Source organism: Pseudorca crassidens, chromosome X (assembly GCF_039906515.1).
Source record: "Pseudorca crassidens isolate mPseCra1 chromosome X, mPseCra1.hap1, whole genome shotgun sequence".
NCBI classification, from domain to species: Eukaryota; Metazoa; Chordata; class Mammalia; order Artiodactyla; family Delphinidae; genus Pseudorca; species Pseudorca crassidens.
Window position 1 is genome coordinate 7,878,066 of NC_090317.1, and position 13,426 is coordinate 7,891,491.

General features: G+C 38.3%; 1 pseudogene; it reads right to left on the reverse strand.

Moving 5' to 3' along the window:
* Positions 1-11,047, reverse strand: part of LOC137217313 (tRNA pseudouridine(38/39) synthase pseudogene) — a 30,572-nt pseudogene extending 19,525 nt beyond the window's left edge.
* Between the last annotated feature and the right edge of the window lie 2,379 nt (positions 11,048-13,426).

Sequence of the window (13,426 nt, forward strand, 5' to 3'; positions counted from 1 at the left end):
ACTATATGGAAATAAAATGGGAAAAAAAAGAACCCTGGGCTATGTGCTGTGAAGGATCGAAAAATGTTATAATCTATTAGACAAAATATATTATGACATTTATATACAAATATAGACACAAAGACCTATAGTATAAAAGAATGAAATAATAGTTATAGAGATATAAACCAAAAAATTCCAGTCTAATTTAGGCAACTGCTTAGTCAACCAGGTGCATGCACACACACGTACACTAACACACTCAGGTCCTTTATGTAATGAGGTGGGTATACATAAATAATTGTGAATGAAGAGGAAAAAGGAATGGGAGGATATTAAAGCAAGGAGGCAGACTGGCATATTGTCAAATGACAAAAATAATGCAAATGAGTAACAGATTTGATGTTCTTTATTCAAGGGAAAATAATCCATGGATTGGGGGAGTACAGTGCCTCCCAAACAGTGGAGCACTGTTTGGGAGGGATTTGAGCCAAGAGCCAGTTTCACAGAGCGTTAGAAAAGGCAACATGGAAACAGGGCATGACTAGCTAGGAGGTTGGGATTTCCTTACAAGGCTAGTTGGTCCTGTCTTCTAGGGTGAGTTGAACTAGCTAAAACTGAATTGGAAGTTTGTGATTGTTGTATGTTAGGTTTCCCTAGACAGGTGTTTCCTGTAAGCACAGGCTGATGTGGCTTTAGATTTGTGACGTGGACAGGGCCACTTAGGTGGCCTCCATGTTGAGGGTCCTGATATACGAATTACTGTTTACAGACCATATGGTCCAGTGCAATTGCTAGAGCTGGGCTAAGATTTATCTCTAACAACACAGTGACCAAAAGGGGGTAAGAGTTAAACAACAGCACTACTGACATTTTTGACATGACAATTTTGTGTCTTTCAAGTCTATTCTGTGCACTTGCAGGACATTTAGCCACTGTCCTCTAAGTCATAGAGTAGTTGATTGTAGCAGCCCCCAGTCTTTATGACAATCATAATGCCTCCACACATTTCTAAATTCTCCCACTTGAGGACCACTGAGTTACAGAATTCACATCGTTCACCACCTTCTATTTAGAAAACAGTAATCAATTACTTTAGATCAGATTCTCAGTGCTGACTTTTTTTTATAATAATGTTACTTCAATGTGTATAAACAAAGCTAAGTACAAACTTGTTTTAATAACTCATAGTACTATAAAACAAAGTAAAATTTATAATTAAATGACAACAAAATCATAATATCTATGGAAACAAAAGCACTCTGTAAAACACATATAATGATACTGACTGTCATGGCTTGCGTCTTTGAGCTTTGTAATACCTATGTTACCAAGGATGGTATGATGTCACAATTCTTCCCATCATTTTTCTATTGTCAAGCCATTTTCAACTCACTTTGTACAACATGTCATTGCATAATTTGACCTTCATTGGTGCAAATACATCACTTAGATATGAAACCCACACCTAACGTTTCGTCGCTAATTCAAGGCTAAGTAGTAGTACTTGGAGCCAACACAATTACAAAACTAAACACAGGCCCTGAAATCATGTGGCAATATTCAATTAAAAGATAGTTCATCAGGGGCTTCTCTGGTGGCGCAGTGGTTGAGAGTCCGCCTGCCGATGCAGGGGACACGGGTTCGTGCCCCAGTCTGGGAAGATCCCACATGCCGCGGAGCGGCTGGGCCCGTGAGCCATGGCCGCTGAGCCTGCGCGTCCGGAGCCTGTGCTCTGCAACGGGAGAGGCCACAACAGTGAAAGGCCCGCATATCGCAAAAAAAAAAAAAAAAAAATAGTTCATCAGGAAATTCAGAGGTCTCCAAATTACAAAATTTTCACTGATTCACTCTCTTCATTAATGGAATTTTTCTAAGTGATTTTTAACTCTCATTTGTCCCATGTACATGCAGCCTAAGATAAACTATGTAGTTCTTTGTGGAGATATAGACCAGTATTCCAATTTAAAGAATAAAAGATACTAATGAATACTAAAAACATCAATGAGATTTGTTTGTTTGTTTGTTTTTGCTGTACGCGGGCTTCTCACTGTTGTGGCCTCTCCCCTTGCGGAGCACAGGCTCCGGACGCGCAGGCTCAGCGGCCATGGCTCACGGGCCCAGCCGCTCCACGACATGTGCGATCTTCCCAGACCGGGGCACGAACCTGTGTCCCCTGCATCAGCAGGCGGACTCTCAACCACTGTGCCACCAGGGAAGCCCCATCAGTGAGCTCTTATCACCGTCACCAATCACATGATGTGGTAAGCATCTTTTTTCTCTTTGCAGATAAAGTTCTGCAGATAGCACTGAACACAAAAATTGGGTTTACATCAAGTGTCATCTCCTCTTTGCATACAGCATGATCTTATTCCTGCGTTATTCTTATTTAAAGGATTCCATTTAGCAGGAACATTCTTGACTCTAGAAGAGTTTAGGAACTAAACAGACTCAGCATATTTTATACAGGACCCTCTGAGACTAAACTCTATGCTTTATTCCTGTAGATTAGTGAGCACTTTCCAAAGTGTATTCCTCAGAATCCTAGCTTTGTTGAATATCAATTGGTATTTGCAATATTATAAGCAATATATCTTTTGATCATATATTTCTCATACATAATTGGTCTTCATCTACAGTTCCTGGCTCACAGCTCCCAAAACCCTTGGAATTTCCTGAGCGATAAGAGCAATGGGAGCACCTTTTGTTATAATATCTGGTCTCTTGTTCTCAGCTCCTGCAAATGCATCAGAGCCATGAATGTGAAAAGGGTGTCTTGTTATTTACAACAGCTCCTTCCCCCCACTACTGGGCTTATGTTAATGAGGTGACTTTTGGAAAGCACCTGAGGATGGGGGCCGGGTGCCAGGGGAACCAACCATGAATGGAGGGTGGAAATTTAAGTCCACCCCCTGATTTCCGGGGGTGTGTGTGCTGGAGGTTGAATCAACTACCAATGGTCAATGATTTAATCAATCACGCCTAGGTGATGACGCCTTCATAAAAACCCAAACAGACCTGGTTCAGAGAGCTTATATGATGGTGTACATATGGAGGTGCTGGGAGAAGGTTGCATCTAGAGATGGCATGCAAGCCCCATGCCCCTTCCTCATGCCTTGTCCTACACATCTCTTCTGTCTGGCTGTTCCTGAGTTATACCTTTTTATACTCAACTGGTGATCAAGTAAGTAAAATCTTTCTGAGTTCCGTGAGCCACTGTAGCAAAATAATTGAAACCGAAGAGGGAACCTCTGATTTATAGCCAGTTGGTTAGAAACACAGGTGATAACCTATGCTTTCCACTGGCATCTGAAAGGGAGGTCAGCCTTGTAGGACCGAGCCCTTAACTTGTGGGATATGATGCTATTTTTGGGTAGTGTCAGAATTAAGTTAAATTGTAGGACACCCTGCTGGTGTCAAAGAATTGCTTGTTGGATGTGTGGGGACATCCCCAACAGTGGAATTGGTGACCAGAACCCCTTTTTAGTGTTCTCCTGAAAAAAATGTCATCAATTGAAGCTGTGTAAGAAAGTAGTTAAGTCCTTTATTACAGGACTTTTTAGAGTTTTTAACATGCTAAAGTATATTGTACATCTCAAGGGGAAGCTATAGTATTCTCAAATTTATTTTACCGTAAAAACTTTAATATTTCTGTCATTGTATTTATCATAATAAATTTCAAATATCATGATTCTAAAACAATGTTACTGTAGCTAGCAAAAGCTCAAATAGTGTAATAAAGGAAGAAATAATTTGGGAGAGGTATTTGGCTCCAGCACTTATTAGCTTATGATCTGGGACAAGAGTTTAACTTCTTCAAGCCTCATTTTCTATTTCTGAAAACATGGATCATAATCAAAATTATGTAATAGGGTTGTTAAGCAGATTAAACATGGTATGTAAAAGAGCTAGCAATCAACATTAGGTACTACTATTTCTCATAGGCAATTTGATTGCCTTCTTCTCTCTTTACTGCAGTACTAATTCACCTACTTATCTGTGTAATTGCTGAAAGTTAACCAAAAACGGTTATGAAACATGCCAATGAAAATATTCATTTATCCACTCATTCATTCAACAAATAATTATTGAAAGCCTATATGCATTAGTCACTGTGTTAAATTGTGAAGATAGGGAGATGGGTGTGACACAAAGTCCCTGTCCTTGAGACGCCCATGGCTTCTTATGGGAGAAAGCCATGGAAACAGATCAGTGTCAGAGCACAGAATTCCACTCTCTGCAATGTGCAGGCCTCAATACAGAAGAAGGTATGATAGACTATGTGGGAGGAAAGAGAGGCAGCTATGGCTTCCTGCGAAAGGTGATAGCTGACCTTGAATTTAAAAGAAGACTCACAAGGTTAGAGGTAAGAAAAACGGAGGCAAGAAAGGCACTCCAGGCTCGGCGAACACCATAGAGGCTTGAAACAGCATTGTGTGTCCTAGAAATTTTAGTTAGTTATTTCTATAGCAAAAAGTACAAGGACGACAATGATAAATGGGACAGCAGAAAGCACCATCCCTGTACAATAAATACATGCAACCTCTTTCAAATGCTGCCTTGCTTTGCATTTCATTTTACAATTTCATTCTTGGTTGGTGAGTTAATTCATACAAGCAACTCTAAATTATAATAAGGAAAGCTAACTTATTGAACTCTTACTATGTGCCAGGCAGCATCCTAAGATCTTTACATTTGGAAACATTTAATTCTCGCAACTCTCTGAGGTATACACTGGTAACACCACTTTAAAAATAAGAAAATCAAGCCAGGAAGCTGTTAAATGGCTTGTCCAAGTTCATGAAGCCAGTCAATGACAAAATCGAGATGGGCTCCAGAACCTATGTTCTTATGACCAAGCCATTCTCTCTCTCTCCCCCTGGCATTATTACTTGCTCTGCCCATCCTCCATAGCAGAATGTGACATGCTAACTTTTCAACGTTGTCTCTCAATATTTTGCTTGTTTCCTTCACAGCAATTATTCCAACTTGTAATTGCTTTTTTATTCTCTTGTTTTGATTTTTTGTCTCCCCCACTATATACAAGGTCTTTGCCTCTAATTCACTACTGAACTCCAAGTCCTAGCATGGCACTTAACATATAGTAAGCATTCAGTAAGTATGGTAAGTGAATTTCCATTTTAAAAAGACAGTGGTGGGGGGCAGAAAAGCTGTGCTTCTACTACAGAATTTTCTAATTGAAGAGTGCTACTAAAGGCATAATTTGAATGCATTTAAACAGAAAGTGTCTGTTCTATCATAACATATCTGCTCCATAGATTTGCGGGAAAACCTTTTTTTTAAAAATAAAATACTGGTTGTTCATAAGATCTCAATACTCTCCAAACTCTAATCCTGCCCCAAATCAAAACCAGCATCACAGGAGATTGCACGACTCAGTCTTTCTCTCCCTTGTTAGTGAACAGGAAAGTCTCCGTTCACTTGGCTATGCAGTTTTCTGTTCCACGATATATATTCCTTTTAAACCACAGAGGTCAAATCTAGCAGCTCTTGTGTCAAATCCTGCAGATGTTTTATTTGGCCAACATAGTAGTTTTTAAAGAACTGAATTTCAAGATCTTTAAGTTGAGCAAGTCTAACATGCTCAGTCTAACAGAGGTTAGGCCATTCCCTGCTGCCTCACACCTGACTCTACTAAACAGTTAACCGAAATGCTGGCAGCGAAGCAAGATAAACTGGTTCTGGGTCTCTCACCTTGTGGATGGAAATGCAAGTCATACACCTGTTTGAGAAACCAGGCATCATCTTTTAAATAAAAAGATACCTACTCTTTGACCCAGCAATCCTCCGTTATTTAGTGAATTGGTCATTTAAAAACACTGGCTTCCAGCCAACTGATTTTTGACTGATTGGCCTCCATCTAGCATTCAGTGAATGTTAAGTATTATTTGTTTTCATTTGAACTTTTAATTACTGGCTGTGGGGAATACCATGGTGCACTGCCTAGATACCTCTTCAGGACCAAGGAACTTATTTCCCCAGCTTCCAGGTGTGTTGGCTGCGGATGGCTCACAGCTGCAATCCTCTCTGATCATTGCCCTTGGTCTAAAAGAGTTGCCTCACTCAAGGCTGTATCTCTTCCCCAAGGGCAGTCAGCATCAAATGATGGAGCAGTACAAAAGTACAAAGGCCCTGGCCCCTAGCCTCAATTTTGGACCACTGTGAAGGGCCATCTCAGCATCAGACCTGCTTGTCGGATCAGATGAGGAATCTGTTACAACTGCATCACGACTCACCTTTTCCCTCTGCTCAATCCCGCCCCCACCCTTCCTCCCTCACAGGTGCTGTTTCCTACTGTATATCCTCCCCAGTCAACCTCCCGAATGCAAATTTCCCTCCTGGAGTCTGTTTCTCAGGAGCCCCATCTAACACACTCATGATGATGAGTAACATTTTAAAATAAAAGCCTATCTTTTTAGGTGTTTTGCAAATTGCAAAAGAATACATACTTGTATCTAGTGAAAAAACATAACAAAGATGTTAATCACCCTGTTGCACAGAAATAAAGGTTCCAGCACCTAAATAAATACACAAAGCCATTTACTGCAGCTTTTCTCATGGGATTGCAAAGCTGGGAATGACCTTCCACTCTCTAAATGAGGGAAATAACTAAATGATTTAGCATACACTAATACCATGGACTACTATGCATAATTTTTAAAAGTTGACTCAGTGGAATTTTGTGAAGTTTTGCTAAGTAAGAAAAACAAAGACAGAAAGAAACATATTAATATATGATCCCATGTTTAAAGCATAGAATGATAAAAAACAAAATGTGTATATGCCTATGAGTGTTGTGTGTATACAAGTATATGTGTGTATATCCATATGAACATGGAGAAAAGTAGAGCAGTTACCATGGGTTTGGGGGTGGGACCATACAGATGGAGTATGTTGTTTCATATGTTATAATAAGCACACTTATTTGCAATTTGAGAAACATGTGATCAAGAAAAATTGTAGTTGAAGTTTAAATTTCCACATCATTAAATGCAAATTTAAGCACAAATAGTATACAGTCATTGAGTCCTGGGAGCAGGCTCATTTGCTGGAAGGCAATTCATTGAAATCCAGCCTAACAGAAGACAAATTTGCCAAATTATTAAGTTCTAACTTCTCCTGGTCCTGCCTCTTGCTGTTGTATTTGGCAGTAGCAGGCTAAATGCAGTGGCCTTTCCCTCTCGACTCTGTCGCCATATCTCCCCTGCCCCTGACTTCACTTATGCCTCTCTTTTCTTCCCAAAAGACAGTCTTTTTTGTGAACTTGGGCCTTCCTCCTTCTGGCAATGTAAAGCCTGTAGTGAACCAATGTAGGTCAGGTTTCAGTTACTTGTCTTCTACTTTGCAGGGAATTGCTCATTTAGTAAATTGAATATCAAGGAATTTATTCCATATGATGTTACCCAGCTACTTTACGTAGTTACTGGCCCCCTGGCCCTGTACTCAGCTTTTTACTTCTGTGATCTCATTCAATCCTCATAAGCAGCCTTAAGAGTTAGCTACCACTACTGGTCCCATTTTACAAATAGGGAAACTTGAACTTAGAGTGTTTAACTAACTTGCCCACGGACACGGAGTAAATAAGCAGCAGAGCTAAGATTCAAATTCAGATCCAGCTGACATAAAGACCATAATTATTCCATAGAAAAATAAAACAGTTGCCCTCTTGAACTTAGCAAATATAAGAAAAAATAATATCACTGTTGGCATGCTCGTATATGTTAGAAAAAATGGCTTCAAATCTTCTGGAGTGTAAGTTTCTAACATGTTTTTTAAAATCTTTAAAATGTGTGGGCTTCCCTGGTGGCACACTGGTTGAGAGTCCACCTGCCAATGCAGGGGACACGGGTTCGTGCCTCGGTCCGGGAAGATCCCACATGCCGCGGAGCAGCTGGGCCCGTGAGCCATGGCCGCTGAGCCTGCGCGTCCGGAGCCTGTGCTCCGCAACGGGACAGACCACAACAGTGAGAGGCCCGCGTACAGCAAAAAAAAAAAAAAAAAAATCAAAACTCTTTAAAATGTGCATTATGAATAAACAGGCAGTTCTCTCCTAGATAGAACTGTGCCCTCACAATAACATTCAAAGTTAAGTAAAAAGCTTTTTCATCAAATATTGCTTCAAATAGAAAAAAAGAAATATAAATAACCTAAATGTTCAACAGTAGTAAAAATCCAAGATACTTGTGATAGTAGCACAAAAACAGAAATGGTAATTTTTTTAAAAAAATGAAATGTAATTTTTAGAGGTATAGTTGATTTATAACATTATATCAGTTTCAGTGTACAACACAGTGATTCAATATTTTTATAGGTTATACTTCGCTTAAAGATATTACAAAATAATGACTGTATTTCCCTGTGCTATACAATATATCCTTGTTGCTTATTTTATACATAGCAGCTTGTCTCTCTTAATCCCATACAACTACCTTGCCCCTCTCCCCCCTCCCTATTCCCACTGATAACCACTAAATTGTTCTCTATATCTGTGAGTCTGTTTGTTTTGTTACATACATTCATTTGATTTTTTAGATTCCACATACACATTGTAATAGAGTATTTGTCTCGCTCTCTCCTATTTACTTCACATAATATGATGATCTCTATGTTCATTCACGTTGCTGTAATTGGCATTATTTCTTTTTTTTAACAACGTTATTGGAGTATAATTGCTTTACATTGTTGTGTTAGTTGCTGCTGTATAACAAAGTGAATCAGCTATACGTACACATATATCCCCATATACCCTCCCTTTTGCATCTCCTTCTCACTCTCCCTATCCCACCCCTCTAGGTGGTCACAAAGCACCTAGCTGATCTCCCTGTGCTATGCAGCTGCTTCTCTCTAGCTATTTTACATTTGGTAGTGTATATATGTCAAAACCACTCTCTCACTTCGTCCCAGCTTACCATTCCCACTCCACATGTACTCAAGTCCATTCTCTACATCTGCGTATTTATTCCTGTCCTGCCCCTAGATTCTTCAGAACCATTTTCTTTTTTACATTCCATATATAAGTGTTAGCGTACGGTATTTGTTTTTCTCTTTCTGACTTACTTCACTCTGTATAATAGACTCTAGGTCCATCCACCTCACTACAAATACCTTAATTTCGTTTCTTTTTATGGCTGAGCAATATTCCATTCTATATATGTGCCACATCTTCTTTATCCATTCATCTGTCGATGGACACTTAAGTGGCTTCCATGTCCTGGCTATTGTAAACAGAGCTGCAATGAACACTGGGGTACATGACTTTTTTTGAACTACGGTGTTCTCAGGGTATATGCCCAGTAATGGGATTGCTGGGTCGTATGGTAGTTCTATTTGTAGCTTTTTAAGGAACCTCCATCCTGTTCTCCATAGTGGCTGTATCAATTTACATACCCACCAACAGTGTAAGAGGGCTCCCTTTTCTCCACACCCTCTCCAGCATTTGTTGTTTGTAGATATTTTAATGATGGCCATTCTGATGGGTGTGAGGTGATACCTCATTGTAGTTTTGATTTGTATTTCTCTAAAGATTAGTGATGTTCAGCATCCTTTCATGTGTCTGTTGGTAATCTGTATATCATCTTTGGAGAAATGTCTATTTAGCTCTTCTGCCCATTTTTGGATTGGGTTGTTTGTTCCTTTGATATTGAGCTCCATGGAATCCACTTCTAGTCAAGGGAATGTGTGCAGCTCCTATATCGTCCAGGCCTGCTCTCCAGTTTCATCAGTGATCCAAGTTACAATGAGACAACACAGTTACAAAGGCTTCAATAAAGAACAAATTTAGAGTTTTGAGACAAGTCTTAAGGGTTGCGAAGGATTTTGACAGGCACAGATAATGACAAAGGGAGAAGGAGATCAATGGGTAAGAATGAATAGCATTAAGAAATGGAGTGTCGCCAGACATTGAAGAATGAGGGAGGGTTCTGGGAATTGCAAGTGATCTAATTTGGCCGCAGCAGCAGGAGATGAGCTTTTGTAGTTAGGGAGTTAACATCATTCGTGAGAGCTTAAACAGGAATCCTGTCAGGAGTATAGAAGGTGGATTAAGGGTAAGGAGAGCCTAGAAGCATGGAGAGTGAGTGTAATAAGAGAAAAGAAATGCAAGCCTGTGCTGGTACAGGGGCTATGGGAATGGGGATGAGGGGCAGATGTTAAAGGCATGATGAAGGATCTGTGATGACTGGATCCAAGATGCCTTTGAAAGAGAATGTTGAAGACAGAGCTGATTTATTTTGGTGAATTTTTTCATGGCCATAATTTTTTTGTTGGCTTGTTTTGGTTAGTTCTCTTATTGATGTATTTTTCCATTGTCATGGAGATTGTTCTATACTTTTGGAGATTATATAGTGAGTTTATACATGTCTATTGTATACATCTAGCTTAATCATAAAATCTTTAAGATATATAAATGTGAAATGTCATTTATATGGACATAAGACTTTCCAGTTAAAAGTAATTCTTCTCTTCTCCAACTTTTCTTTTCACCTGACAGAAGGAATGATAGAGGATTTTATAAAGGTGCTATTACAAGGACATAAAAATTGGTGGGATGCTTTGTTCTTATCTTGGTAAATACTAAAATGACTCTGCTTTACATTTTCCAAAGATATGTATGTTATAGTTAATTAGCCTGATCTCATACTCGTTCAGAAGTCTTTAAAGCAGTCATCTAATATGAGATATAAAGGGTCCGGGCTCACAGCCATCTATCAACTCCTCAAGACCCAAGTAATGGATGTTATCAGAGAACACTTAGACAATGCCATCACTACAGAGTCTCTCTAAAACAAGCACTAAGAGAAATCCCTCAACTTGTACTCATCATCTATTCCTCTGTGTCCATATTTCTCATTTAGAGTAGATGCTCGCACCAGCTACCAAATACACAAGTCAGAATCAATGAAGAAATTCCATTCCCTTCACAATCAATGAGTCACCAATTTGTCAAACTTTCTTAATATCTCTGGAATATATCCATACTTTTCCATACCCAGTGTTCTTCCTTACTTCTGAATATCATTTTCTGTACAACCTTCACATCCATACTCATCTCGTCCTCCTCTTGTCCCTTCTCTGTATTATATTGATTTCATTTAAAATGCATGTTATTTAAAATAAAATGCTGATTATATAGGAAATAGCTGATTGTTTTTAAGAAATTAGAAAATACAGCAACCTTTCTCAAAGCATTCAGTGAAAGAATTAAGCCCAATAGGAAATGATTGGAATAACTTTTCTCAGTTTTCCAAGGACAGTACATAGTAACTACCATTCTGGAAGAATAAAAGAAATGTTTTAGAACAGGGCTAGGAAATTGCAGCCTGCAGGCCAAACCTGGCCTGCTGACTGTTTTTGTAAATAAAGTTTTATTAGAACAAGCTATGCCCATTAATTTTATGAGTCTTTATGCCATTGTCTGTGGCTGCTTTCACAATGGCAGAGTTGAGTAATCGTTGTGACAGAGACCATATGACCTGCAAGATCTACAATAATTACTATCTGGCCCTTTACTGAAAAAGGTGGCTCACTCCCACTTCAGAAAATTGAGGTTGAATACTGTTTAGTGAGCTGACTGAGAGGAGCTGTCACTCAGGAAAGCTTAAAGAGAATATAAAATCTCACATAATCATACAACCCAAATATAACCACTACTATCATTTTAATACACTTGCAGAAAAGCATTTTTATATGCTCACCTATATAATGCTAACATAGCATTAATAGCATTGAGATCACAGTATTAACCCAATTTTATCAAATTAACGGTATTGTATTTACCATATAACTTTGGGATCATAGTACTTATCAAATTTTATGTAACTATGTTATTAGATATTCTTCAATTATAATTGCTGGATCCTGTTCCATCATAGAATTTAGCAATTCTGTTAATGTTGGGTACTAAAGTGATTTCTATGTTTTTATAAACACATTGTGTTTTAAAAATTTATATAGGAGACTTTTATCAAATATTTTAAAACTTTGTCAAATGCAGTGTGGTATCCTAAATCGGATCCTGGAAAAAGGATATTAGTGGAAAAACTGATGACATATGAATGCAGTCTGTAATTTAGTTAATAGTGTTATACAAATGTTAATCTTTTAGTTTTGGAAAATATGATTATAGAAGAAGTTAACTTTAGGGGAACCTTGGTGAAGAGGATACAGGAACTCTGTGCTATCTATGAATCTTATCTGTAAACCTACAATTATCCTAAAATACAAAACTTGAAATTAAAAATCTTACTTGGTCAAAGCTGTCAACTTTGGGGGGAAATTTTAAGGAAGTATAGCTTACAGGAAAGTGCCCGAGTCATAAACGTGTAGCTTGATTAATTTTCAAAAATTTAACACATGCATGTAACCACCACCCAGATCAAGAACAACATTAACAGTATCACAAAAGCCCCCCAGTGCTCCCTCCTGGTCACTACCCTCGGCTAATGCTAACACTATCCTGATTTCTAACAGAAAATATCGATTTTGCCAGCTTTTGCAGTTTATAAAATGGAATCACGTAACATATTTTTGTGTCTGGAATCTTTTGATCAACACTGTGAGACTTGTCCATATCATTGTGTTATAGTTTGTTCGTTCTTATTGCTACATAGTATTCCATTGTATAAATATAGTGCAATTTATTCATATGTTGAACTATTAAAATGCATTTGAGTAAGTTGCAGTTTGGGGCTATTAAAAATACTGCTATGAATATCCATGTACAAATATCTTTTGGTTAACATATGTACATGTTTTGTAGGGTATCCATGTAGAACTAGTACTTCTGGGTCAGAGAGTATGCATTTGTTTGGCATCAGTGGCTATCTCTAATGAATAATGAAAAATAGCTTTCTAAAGTACTTGTACCATGTAATCATAATGGCATCAGAATTTTCTATGACAGTACTGTGATACAGAAGACAACTGAAAATGCCCTAATACTTCCAAGGTTAAGTACTTCTAACCTGGAATTGTCTACTTAGCCAAACACTCACACAAATGTGAAGGTAGATTTAATCCATTTTCAAATGTACACATCTCAAATAATTTCATTTCACAGACCCTTTGTCAGGAAATTTCTAGAAAGTGTGCTCCTCTGAAAGTAGAGATTAAACCAAGAATGAAGAATATATTAAAAAATTTAAAGAATATATCAGAGTTAACATGAGAGAGAATGGGTGATGTTGAATGAGAATCCTATAATGAGAGCTGTGCATCAGGCTTCAGAAAAAGTAACTCAGAGTGGAGCAGGTGGATGTCATTCTCTAGGGGAGAGATGGTCTGCCCCAAAAAGTTCACTTAATTGATTACCTGATATATTTACCCTTATTGAGAAGAATTTTTATAGTGTAGTTAAAAATTGGGGGGGATAGTTTCATAGAAAATTACAAAGTAAAAAAATAAGGCAATTATAAACTCTAAAAGAAAA